At 39.5% G+C, this 10,654-nt stretch overlaps 1 long non-coding RNA gene across 1 annotated transcript; it reads right to left on the bottom strand.

Annotated features, from left to right (window-relative positions):
- Positions 1–6,928: 6,928 nt before the first annotated feature.
- LOC134565953 (uncharacterized) lies at positions 6,929–9,676 on the bottom strand. The gene is made up of 3 exons (XR_010083979.1): positions 9,617–9,676; positions 7,090–7,192; positions 6,929–6,985 (listed from the first exon to the last, which is right to left on the bottom strand). It is a non-coding gene; the product is annotated as an uncharacterized LOC134565953 (long non-coding RNA).
- Between the last annotated feature and the right edge of the window lie 978 nt (positions 9,677–10,654).

Below are 10,654 nucleotides of genomic sequence, written 5' to 3'. Positions count from 1 at the left end.
ATCAACGCTGCCTCCCAGTAGGACAAGAAATGCTGAGAGTTATGGCTTTGCAAGGGTTAAATGGCATATCGGAAATGGTGAGAATGTTGCCATCCGTCCCAGCAGACTCTATTGTTAAGCCATGATGGGGATTTAGGAGGAATTCTAATGTGGGAAGCACAGCAAGACTTTATGTATCTCTGATGAGCTACAGCCCTGCCCATATGTTGCCTTTCACAGTCATAATGACTCTGAGCTGCGTTATGAAACCACATCACTCCTTGCATGATAAAAGCACTCTATATGAACATGCTACAGACATGTCGCAATATCACCCACGTGTTGTAACAATGTGTCATTGGGGAATCTCCATCATTTTAGAGTCTGAATCGCCCTCAATGGGATTTTCCTTGCGGGTTTGTCTCATTTAAAAATCGTTATTCAAGAAAACATGATCTCATTGTCTCTTTCTGAGTCCGATAAAGGAGCTTCAGGAAGATGCAGATTATAGACGTTTGCCCACAAAATGTAATGCCATACTTTTATTGTTATGGCTAAACTCAGGGATCCGTCCAAAGGGTTCTTTCGAAAAAGTTTTGGTGGTTTCCATGTTTAATTTTCCATCTTTTAATTCTAACAAATTGCCATCATTCTGATCTGTCTCCCTTCTTTGTATCACCAGCTTTCCTTTTTCTTTTGGGGGAGTCATCAAGTTTATATATATTAACGTATAGGTGTGTAGGTGTGTTATACAGCAGTTATGGACCCAGGTGTTTGACATGGGACATGGTTTTGAATCTTGAAGGTGAGTTAGTGAAGGTAGTTTAGACAATCATAAACAGCATTTCCCAAACCAGTCCTCAAGACCCACCAACAGTCCAGGTGTTGTTAGTATCTCCATTGGAATAAAACAGGGAAATACATAAATCCTGGACTGTTGGTGGGCCACGAGGACTGGTTTGGGAACCACTGATCATAAATATATAAATGAGATAAGTGCGTGTTAGATTGAGTGTCTGCATCACGATGAGATTAGTTAATGATGGCTCCCGCATAGAATACTCAAAGAGTATTTTCAAACATATCACTGTCCAAGAATTTCCACTCAAGAGTCCAGAGAGCAGATTTTCAGGCCAGAAATAGTGACGTGTATTATCAGGCAATGTCGCTCATTAGTATGGTAAAAATTACTCTTAATTACACAACAGGAAGTTTTGAGGAATTTTATACCATCTGACTCTTTCCATGAGAATGCCAAGGTCTGACTCTCTAACCACTTCAAGGCACAATATGAGTTCTATGGCTGATTGTCCTGCTTATTATGACTTTTAACCCTCCATCTGCAAGGAGATGTAGAGGAAAATAGCGGATAATGCGAAACATAACTATTTAAAAGCTGCCTGGATAAATTCTGTTTCATCCCCCCCTCCCCCCATATACACATACCTGATTTATCACTGAATTAATATATACGGGTTACGTGTTACAAAAAGATCCGTCCTCATCAAAGATCTAAAATAGATTAAATCCTCATGTAAACAAAAGGAATAAAAATGACTTTTTAAAAAATATTTTGTGCAACTGGGCGTCTCCATCTTAGCTCCCTGTCAATCATTGTTATGACCTCTGCCCTTTGCACCAGGCCGTCAGCAAAGAGAAAGCATTAGGAGAAGAAATGACACAATGTTTCTTTTTCTTCCCCTCATTTGCAATATGTGCCTTGGTTGTGCCTCTACTGAAATAGATTACGTTTTTGTTTGCGAAATCTTTAATAGAAATTCAAAAGACAACGAAAGTGCCACATGACAAATGGTCAACACAAGTTATAGGTAATATTGAATTTTTATTCAATGTTGTAAGTTCTGGAGAAGTGACCTTTCCCTTTTAAATTGCAGTTTCTTAATTTATTCATCCATGTGCCTCTCTCAGTAACCTACACATCTAGGAGTTATTGATACATTCTTTAAATGACAATAAATTTATTTTTGCAAAATAAAAATATACGCCACTGCAAACACTGAGCCCATTTCCTGGTCTTGCCGAGGCCAGCTGCACACTCCAACTCAGGAAGATCAATGGTGGTAAGAGCACATTGCTTGTGATCTTCTGTTGCTCCACACGTGGGGACAATAATAATCTCAGCTGGAGATCAAATAATTATCTTGTAAGGAGCCAAACATTGCTGGAAACCAATCTTCTGATCAGCCACAACGCTAGGAAGATCTAACTAGGTCCACAGACATGAAACAAAGTGGTGAATGGGACTGCAGCCTGGACTACTCATAATCCTTTTCTTAATTTCTTTTACTCTCTGTTCTTCCTTCCTGTTTTCTTTCTATCAAAGACAATCTCCAGAAGTGCCCTAATAAACATGCACATCTGGTCACCATCACCGATGGTGGGTTCTCCGAACGGATATTGTGTGTGTGTGCTTCTCCGAAGGTCACTTTCTGTTGATCGTCACAGCTTGCCTATTGTGAAATTAAACACAAAGGCGTGAAGCCTTATACATTAGGAGCACTTTATGAAGTTGGCACAGTAAATAAACCGTCGTGCTGGTTCTTGTTTGAGTATTTAATGAAGGTTTATGTTAATACAGAGCATTGCTAACAGAGCTTGATGAGCTATGGCTCTTTAATCTGGTCTTGATGCCATGTGCTTCCTGTGAGGACATATATAATGTATGATGCGGATTTGGCATCTGATCTTTAAATAAGAAACATTTTTTTTAGTTGGAAAGAAATGACCGAAGTGTTTCCTACCCAAATCAACACTAAGAGTGTTAAATAAGTGCATTGTTAAAGGTTTCACTTTACTCTTCAATAAGCCTGTGTTAACAGGAGAGTTACAAACATAAAATTAAATAAATAAACGTTACAACTTGGGTGGCCAAAAAGTGTTCTCCTATATTGGTAGAACTTCAACTCCCATGATGCTTTGCCAGTCCTGGAGCTGGGATTACCCTTTGGCTACCCAGTTTTATAACACAGGTAGGTGTCTCTGTAAATTGGATATATGCAGGATTGGGCTGTATTTTAAAAAGATGACAATTTATTGTTACATAAGCGTTTTGGCTCACCGAGGAGTCATCCATGATAAAGCTTTCTCAATGAGTCAAAGCATGGTTTACGTGACAATAAACTGCCCTTCGTTTAATAATAATAACCGCGTACCCAGTTCTGTCTACTGATGTGTAGGATGAAGGCCGTTCTAGATTGTGGAACTCCAGGAGAGTATTTCAATTTGGCTGTGTATGTTCGCTCTCTGCTTGTACATGTACAGGTTGTGGCATGGCCAAGTATATCATCGTATTGTTATAGATATAATCCAGATTCTGCAAGTAAATCTAAATGTCCCAATCAGAGCAGAGAAGATTGAGCTGAACTCCGCTACTGACGCTAGAGGATATATAATATGGAAGATATACATTGATCTGCCACAAGATTAAACCCACTGACAGGTGAAGTGAATAACATTGATTATATTGTTACCATGGCACCGGTGACAGGGAAGGATATTTTAGGCAGGAAGTGAACCGTCACTCTTTTAACTTCATTTATTGGAAGCAGGAAAAATGAGCAAGTGAAAAAGATCTGAGTGACTTTGACAAGGGCCAAACAGTAATGGCGATATGTCTGGTTAAGAACATCTCCAAAACAGCAAGTCTGGTGGGGTGTTTCCGTTATGCAGTGGTTAGTGCCTTCCAAAAGTGGTGCAAGGAAGGACTAACAGTGAATCGATATCAGGGTCATAGGCACCCAAGAATCATTGATGGTCCGGCTGGTCCAAGCAACCAGTAGAGCTGCTGGAGCTAAAATTGCTGAAAAACATAATGTTGACAATGATAGGATGGTGTCAGAACACACAATGTATCACAGTTATCTGCATATGGGGCCCCATAGCCACAGACCGGTGAAAGTGCACAAGATGACCCCTGTCCACCCCTGAAATGGCCTTCAATGGGGATGTGAGCATCAAAACTGTACCATAGAGCAATGGAAGAAGGTTGCTTTTTGCAGACTACGTTCATCGCTTCATGTTAATGGTGTTCCCTGATGGCAGTGGCCTCTTTCAGCAGGATAATGCCACACTGCAAACATTATTCAGGAATGGTTTGATTCCGATAAACATGGCAAACAGTTCAAAGTGTTACCTTGGCCTCTAAATTCCCCAGATCTCATTCCTATTGATCATCTGTGGGATGTGCTGGAACAACAAATACAATCCATGGGGCCCCACCTCGCAACTTGCAGGACTTAAAGGATCTGCTGCTAATGTCTTGGTGCCAGATACCACAGGACACGTTCAGAGGTCTTGCGGAGTCCATGCCTCGACACATCAGAGCTGTTTTGGCAGCAGAAGCAGGACCTACAAGATATTAGGCAGGTGGTTTTCATGTTGTGGCTGATCAGTGTATAATGATTTACCAGCATTAGAGACAAAGGAGCACACATTGTATTCCTTCAACACCTTTTCCTTCTGCCCAACTGCTTGTACACTTTATATTTTAAAGCTATTAAATGTTTGTGACTTAAAAGATGATCGCATTGGCTTTCTGCTGGTGTTTGACCTATTATCCATTTTCTGTATGGCTTGTGGACATATTTAACTTGTCCTGTCCTTGAGTAGAATACGACTATCTTTACTCTGTGTATCAACCCTTTTCGTCAATTCCCTGAGCACCAACTGAACATCCAAATGCTTTTCATGCACTGTTAAGATAATGTTAGTTACAGTTTCTCTCCATTAATAACCACTGCAGAATGTGATACACCTTCTGATTTAACATACAAAAGTAAGAGGAGGAGAGAAGCTTGACTGTTCGCTTTATGTTCATTTTTTACGTTGTAGAATCCAGAAGAACAAGCGTTGTTTTCACAACCAAAAACAACAGAAACAAAGAAAGTCGAAGGCTTCCATCATTTTCTTTGTCCTAATCTCCAAACATGAAATGCACTACAGGGATAAGATGTAAGACATCTTACAACAACTAAAATGAAAATAGTCTTTTCTTATAATGACAAAGATAAGGCGAATTTTGGGTGCCAATAAATCTCTACACATTCTCCACTCTGTGCATTTATTTATTTTATTTATTTTTTTATAGGTGAGTGTAAAGAAATGTTGAAGGTTGGGCTGTTGAAAGACGGTGGATTAGGCGAAGACGGAATTGGATTTCTGCCTATGTTTGGCCTTTATGTTTATTATTTAAATTTAAATAGATGCTTAAGTTGCTCGTCATTTGGTTTAGACAAGAAGTGCTTCTACAGCTGTGACTACATGTCTGTGAGTGATTAATCTTTAATGCTGTGTTATGAAACTCTTAACAACTAAACACTAATGTGCATGTTCTGGTGTGAGTTTTCTCCCTTTACACTTTAGTCTTTATAATCTGTAGACTCCTCAAGTCAGCAGATTCCAAAATTAATTCTAACACACGTTCACAGTTACTGGAAAAAATGGAATCACCCCTGTGCTGCTACGGAGCTCGGACTTTCAGATCCACTATAATTTTCTGGACATATATCAGGTTTACATGCAGATGTGCAAGCCACGAAGAATGCTGCCCTGCAGTATATAGCATGTTGATGCTACAGGAAGGATTTCAATGTATTGATCCCGGAGGAATAGCCCTGATTAGTTAATTGATTTCACTGGTGGAGCAGTTCAGTGAGAAAGCTAGGCAGAACTTGTCATATGAGGAAGTGAAATGTGTCCAGGGCACATGATGCATCTGGCAGTCCAATTCCAATATTTTTTTTTTACAAAATAAACCTCACCCACATCTGTTATTTGTCTCACCTCTTTGTTCGCAAATGGGCAAAATTAATTTATTTTGTAATAGAAAATCAACAATTCATTTAGAGTTGTCTATAACAGAGAAAATTGAAGTGGTGCTATTACTTTTGAGTATTTTAATAAAAAATCAAATCTTTATAGAAAAATGAAATGGACTACATAGACATTTTTATTGAAAATCTAACATAACCAGAAGATATATGTGAGGCAAAGTGTGGATTAGTGTGTCTTGCCAAGAACCTGATTTCTGGCAAAATGTGGCTATGGGTTAGGCTTCGATCACTACATTGTTTCCCATCAGCCATTGCTTGCAATAGGCAATAAATGCTTATGGCATCGTTGGTATGTGCAAGAAGACCCATGGAAGGTCCCACCAAGGTCTCACGTGAACTTCCATAGACTCCCGGTTGTATTCTTGAACATGCACAGAGTACATGATTGAAGCAACTCCTGGGAGATGAAACATGGGTCTCGAACTAAACCCCGATACAGGCCACTATATAAGAAGATATGTCTTGCTGAGGGGAGTGGGTGTTTGCAAAAAAAACTAAAACAACAGCGCTATAACAGATAAAATGTCATTCATGTCTTCTAATTCTTTGATTGGTAGCTTTGAAACTGATGAACCCTTCTCGTGTTTGAATAGACATTTTAAAAGCTCAGGACAAGATGGAACTGGGTTTTTTAATTCTCGCACCCACTAAAAAGTTAACAGGTAATGGGTGAATAAATTAACAGTAAAATTATCAAATAGTAACTGACTTTGCTGCCACTGTTGGGCCTTTCTAATATCACCGAATCCCGCACACCTTGACATCCTTCCACCATGGTTATGATGCACAAATTAAGGCCACAATCGAATAACTTTTAAATCCCCTTTCAAATTATTAATATTTTGATATACTGATATATATATATATATATATATTTTTTTTTATAAATGATATATTTTTGGTATTGTAATATTTTGAAAAAAAAAACTAAACTATACAAATCAAGGCATAGGTACGTGCTGGAAGATGATATGAAGAAAAATTCTAGGAGAATTGGTGAGAATGTAACTGAAAACTCACCTGAGACATATAGTTTCAGCGTTTGAGACATTTGCAATCCACATCCGATTCATGGCTCGTAGCCCAGCCCTAGGTACCTCTTATGTTGCTAAGTAGTACTGACAGCCCAAACTGGCCAGGAATAACTAAAAAGGCTGCAAAGAGACGGACATCAAGGAGAATTTGCATGGTGTACTGGCATAGTGTTTGGGTTTGACAGCTGCCTAAATCATTGAGCTTTGAGAGAAGGAGAACTTACCAAGGGTGCCAATCATTCTCTTAGTGACACATTCAATCTATAGCTCTCCAGGGCGGCCACGGTGCCCATTGGCATCTGAAATGCAGCTGTCAGTGTCGCTGAGCTGAAACGAGAAAGGGGGATATTGAACTTTCTATGCACAGAGTTAGGAAGGTGTCACAATGTATCGAGAATCAAAGACATCTGGATGTTTTACTGGAAACATGTATAAAATGTTATAATATATATATATTTATAGGACATCGCCTCATTCAGTCATGAAATCAGAATACGATTCACATACAAAAAGTTATCTACCCATCACAAAATCATCCACCTGTCCAATTCTCTACAGTTTGATATGGCATTTTCCTGAATTAAAGGGGACATTCTCTGGACATCACACCATTGATTAAACTTTGAAAATCACCTATTATGCGTGTTAACTTTTTTGGTTTTCTTGTGATGTTCCACTTTCTTTAAAATTTATTTTAAATATTAGTAAATTATACCACAACCCAGTTCGGACAAACCAAAGCAGGGGCGAGCATTGCAGATCAGAAGGAGAAACTGAATACTGTTTAATTTTTGCCCTTCTCTGTAAGTTTTCTACTTATGCTGATCGCAAAGAACAGAACTTGTAGCGATGATTGACAGGGGCTATGGTGGGGGAGCCCATTTGCAGGATGTCGTTTTATTTGTTAGACTATACAAATACTTGGAACTAACAGTAAGAGCCAAAACATATCACAGCATTTCAAATAAAAGTGCCAAAGTTGGATGAGTTAGTCATCTTCTAATCTCTCCTGCCAACCATTCATCCATCTATCCATTCATCCATCCATACATACATCTGTCCATTACTTCTGCAAACCATCCATCCATTTCTCCTGCCAACCATCTGTCCATCCAACCTCTCCAGCCAACTTGCCAACCATTCGTCCATCCATCCATCTAACCATCTCTCCTGCCAACCATCTGTCCATCCATCTCTCCAACCATCCATCCATCCATCCATCCATCTACCCATCTATCCATCCATCCATCCGTCCATCTCTTCAACCATCCATCCATCCATCTGTACATCTCTTCAACCATCCATCCATCCATCCATCCATCCATCTAACCATCTCTCCTGCCAACCATCTGTCCATCCATCTCTCCAACCATCCATCCATCCATCTACCCATCTATCCATCCATCCATTCGTCCATCTCTTCAACCATCCATCCATCCATCCGTCCATCTCTCCAACCATTCATCCATCTATCCATTCATCCATCCATACATACATCTGTCCATTACTTCTGCAAAACATCCATCCATTTCTCCTGCCAACCATCTGTCCATCCACCTCTCCAGCCAACTTGCCAACCATTCGTCCATCCATCAATCTAACCATCTCTCCTGCCAACCATCTGTCCATCCATCTCTCCAACCATCCATCCATCCATCTACCCATCTATCCATCCATCCATCCGTCCATCTCTCCAACCATCCATCCGTCCATCTATTCAACCATCCATCAATCCATCTGTCCATCTCTCCAACCATCCATCCATCCATCCATCTATCCATCCATCCATCCGTCCATCTCTTCAACCATCCATCCATCTGTCCATCTCTCCAACCATCCATCCATCTATTCAACTTTCCTAGCAATCATCTGTGCATCCATCCATCTATACATCCATACATCTATCGAACTCTCCTGCCAACCATCCGTCCATTCACCCATCCATCTATCTATCCATTCATACATCTATCCTCCTCTTTTGCCAACTATCTGTCCATCCTTCTCTTCCACCTGTCCATTCATGCATCCAAATAGTCATCTGTCCATCCATCCCTCCTGCCAACCATCCGTCCATCCATCTCTCCATCCAGCCATCTATCCGTCCATCCATCCATCTGTCCATTCATTAATCCGTCCATCCATTCATCCATTCATCCAGCCAGCCAGCCAGCCAGCCAGCATTTCTCTAAATTAAGGAATCAAGTTGTTCTGTGGCTGTTTTAATAAATGATATAAATCCCACGTAGAGTCCGGCATGCCACTGACTGGTGTATGGGAGTGATGAAGAAGGAAACCATTACTTCAAAACTACTCTCTGGAAGCAGCCCTGGGTATTCCCATAATGCATCAGAACAGATAAAACCATGATAATATCCTGCAATTCTTTATTTTGTATTACAAGGACAGCATTATGTTTTTATTTCAGCTCTGTGTGAAAACTGTTTATATTCATAAAAATTATATATTTTTATAAATGAAAAGATTTAACATGCGTTGAATGCTTGGCATTGATTTTACTTTACATTAACAATAAACTCACAGGAAACAATTAAGAAACACGTACTTCTAAAGACATTTAGCAGACACACAAACAAACTATGCTTTGCTCGGTTTCAGTTCATGCTGGCTGGCAGGTGCGGAATACGAGCAAATCGACTCAATAGATATCGTCCATACAGGTGTATGGTCCGTACATCTAAAACAGAGCTATCTTTCCCTGTGATACCTCACTTACTCTAATCAGCCGAGTACCTGCAGGTGCTCTAGTCTTGCCGTGTGTTCACGCTTGACCAGGAACAAACTATGTCTCTCTACAAACGCACATTAGATTTTATTCCTTCATGGAAGCGTGAAATCAACAAAAGGAAAAATGTTTGTTTTTTTCCACCGGTTGTTGATAGGCAGTTTCTAGCTAGGTCAGGATATTGTATGTGTCGTAACTCCGCGAGTGTCATTACAAACGGCCAAAGTGGGACAATTTCACTTCAGGAGGTGTGTCTGGAGGTGTGAACAGGGGTGGGTTTATTGCGGAACGTTTTTTAGTGATGTGAAGATCTACTGATAGCGAGTTATGGAACCGAACATGTAATCTTGGACAAGATCAATATATTGTACCTATTTCTAAACACATAATTGTATTTCAAATCACAATATTGGGAGTTTTATTCCTGGGAACCTCTCATGTACACGTTCACACACCAAACAATTTTGAATTCCTACTAAAGAGAGAAATTGGATAAAAAAAAAGTGAAAGAGCAATTTGAGCCCAAAATAGAGATCTCTTTTAAAGAGGAACATTTGTTGGTGTAGGTTAAAAGTCTGTAATCAGCTAAATGTATTAATCATTCCAAAATTAATCCCAGATATGTGCATTTGGTATAATAACACTTTTGATGTTACCAACATTTAACGCTTTCTGTACGTTAAATATAACACATAAAAAAAAAATTAGAATTAGCCCTCAGACCTATTACAGTTTGGGTCTATTATTTGAAGCGAAATTTGTGACCAGTAAAAAATATGGTAATAAAAGATTTTCCAACCATATTTTGTTGCAAGTTAATTACCAACTGACTGCAACTCATTGCTTTACAGACAGACCATCTCGGCATACTCGAAGAGATAACATAAACAATGATGCAAAAGAACAAATCACTAAAAACAAACAAGAATTCTTTGCGAATGAAATCATTTGCATTTGTGTGTTGTTGTTTTTTACAACACACCTTTCACATTTTCCTGCTCGTGTCAGTGCATCGGGATTATTCGCACGTAAAGTCAAGCTTTTAT

This window comes from Pelobates fuscus, chromosome 6 (genome assembly GCF_036172605.1).
Source record: "Pelobates fuscus isolate aPelFus1 chromosome 6, aPelFus1.pri, whole genome shotgun sequence".
In the NCBI taxonomy this organism is placed as follows: domain Eukaryota; kingdom Metazoa; phylum Chordata; class Amphibia; order Anura; family Pelobatidae; genus Pelobates; species Pelobates fuscus.
The sequence above is the reverse complement of the archived record's forward strand: the minus strand, read 5'-3'. Positions and strand labels throughout refer to the sequence as shown.